This window comes from Octodon degus, unplaced genomic scaffold (genome assembly GCF_000260255.1).
Source record: "Octodon degus isolate 3935 unplaced genomic scaffold, OctDeg1.0 scaffold00067, whole genome shotgun sequence".
Lineage (NCBI taxonomy): Eukaryota > Metazoa > Chordata > Mammalia > Rodentia > Octodontidae > Octodon > Octodon degus.
Window position 1 is genome coordinate 2,468,360 of NW_004524643.1, and position 2,331 is coordinate 2,470,690.

The following is a 2,331-nucleotide window of genomic DNA, read 5'->3' on the forward strand; positions in this document are numbered from 1 at the left end:
ACCGCGGTTCAATCCCCCAGCACCACATGCCAGCCAGCCCCGCCCCCTGGTGGGCTGAGCTGAGCTGGCCACACACACACACACACACACACACATGCATAAATAAAAAATAAAAAAAATTAAAAAAAATAAAATAAAGATGACACTGCTGCACAACATCAGAGTACTTTCTCATACAAGTAAGACAAAAGCACCACTGTAACAAAATTCAAATATTTAATTTTTTCAAAACTTAACTATACTAACAAAAAAATTATACTTAGACTACCTTCAATATTTGTACATCATCTTCATACAACTATAGCAGTGCTCTCAAAGATGTTTCTAAAGTATATTAATTTCACAATTAAAATATGTTTAAAAAATGTGTTTCATAAATAGGGCAACATGGGGCTGGGGAGATGGCTCAGTGGAATAAGCGCTTCCCTGGCAAATGCAAGGGCCTGAGTTCAATTCCTGGTTCCGCAAAAAAAAAAATAAATAAATAAAAAATAAAAAATAGGGCAACATTAAGGACCGTTAATCTGAAATATATCTCAATGCTGAGAGGTATATTGTTATTTATCAAATTAACTGTTTTTGTATTCAAAATAACATGGCTTTAACCTAATTATTTCTTGTCCATTTCAGTGATTTCTTAGATCCAAAACAAAATCTGTGTATTTATTTCTTTGAAAACATTGTTTGTTGACCATCCTTTCACTGCCATGGAGTGATCCGCCTTCTCAATCCAGTGGATCTTATTGGGAACTTGCATTTTCTGTGCCACCTTCTTTTCTTTTCTTTTTTTTTTTAATTTCAAGAAGGAAAGGTTTATTTAGCTCACTTTTTTTTTTTTTTTTTTTTTTTTTGACGGAACAGGGGATTGAACTCAGGCCCTTGCACTTACCAGAGAAGCACTTACTCTACTGAGCCATCTCCCTGGCCCCCTGTGCCACCTTCTCCAGTAAGTTCTTTTCACACATTTCACCTGCAAAGCCTGACACAAAAAGTACAGGATCTTTTAGACGAAAGAGGTCTTCATCTCTGAGTTTATGCTGCTGCTTTGAGTGGTGCAGTGGGTAAGAAATACAAATGAGACCCTGAACAAAATCATCAGTTTCATCTGCTCCACATGACACATGACAGAAGCGGCTGCTCTCGAGCCCATTGAACGACCTCACAGGAAAACACCTGCGAGTTTGTATTCTCCTGAGGTCTTCAGATAATTCAAAAATTGCTTTATATGCCTTAATTCTATGTACAATATGAAGGCCTTTGCTGGTAAATCTCAGGCAAAAAAAAAACCCATGAGATGCAAGATGCGATGCTAGGGACATCAGGTAAGGAAGATTCCTATCTCCTGATACTCCATGTATAAGTATTATTCCATATGTTAAGCTCTTGTTAGGTACCAAGCAAACGGCATCCAGTAGTTTATTTCCAAAAGGTATTTTTTAAAATAATTATATTAGATGACCCATTTATTTTTATTATTTTATTTTATTTTATTTTGGTGGAACGGAGCATTGACCTCAGGCCCTTGCGCTTGCCAGGCAAGCACTTAATTTACTGAGCCATCTCTCTAGCCCCCCAAAAGGTATTTTTAATTTAACCTCTGTATGATTCATTTTCACTGTTGAATAATAAACGGAAAGTGCATTACATCTGAGAAGCGCAGGCTATCTCTGGGGAACACAACGCCAGGGCTGTATCGCGCTCTCTTCAGGGAGCGAACTCACATGCTCAAGGGAAGGGTAATTTGGAATAAGGATTTTTTTTTGCTCCTCGAATGCCTTCAGGGCACTTTTGGCTGGCTGGATTGTTGTGGGGATCAAACTACAGCAACCTGAGACTGCCAGCATTGTGGAAGCAGCCACTTAAAGAACTGAGCTAGGGCCAGGCGCCCAAGGGAAGGGTAATTTGACTTGACCTTTTTGTATGAACAGCAGTATGTTCCTATAGGGGTGCAACAAGCAGCAGCCATCTTGAAGACCACCATGACGGCCCCACCTAGTCCCAGCCTCCTCTATCCAGGTCTCTTCCACAGAATCGGCTTGAAGTCCAGGTTCTCCTTAAGAGTCAAGTATGGTTGAGGCGCCTTGATTATCAGTCTTCACTGGAAGAGCTGTGATTGAAAGACAAAGTTTGTCCCATCTCTGTGTGGGTTGGGGTCCCGCAAAGCATTCCTAGGCTCACTGATTCACTCGTAAGACTCCCAGGGCTCGGTACATGGTCATACTCATGGCCAAGGTCTGTTAATAATAAAAGGACACAGAGCAAAGTTCACAAAGGGGGAAGTCACAGGGGACACTATCCAGAGAGAAGTAGACACATGCTTCAGCCCCGCCT

The 2,331-nt window shown here is 40.7% G+C and overlaps 1 pseudogene; it reads right to left on the reverse strand.

The window, feature by feature from the left end:
- Nucleotides 1-610: 610 nt before the first annotated feature.
- LOC101566174 lies at nt 611-1,610 on the reverse strand (annotated as a pseudogene).
- Between the last annotated feature and the right edge of the window lie 721 nt (nt 1,611-2,331).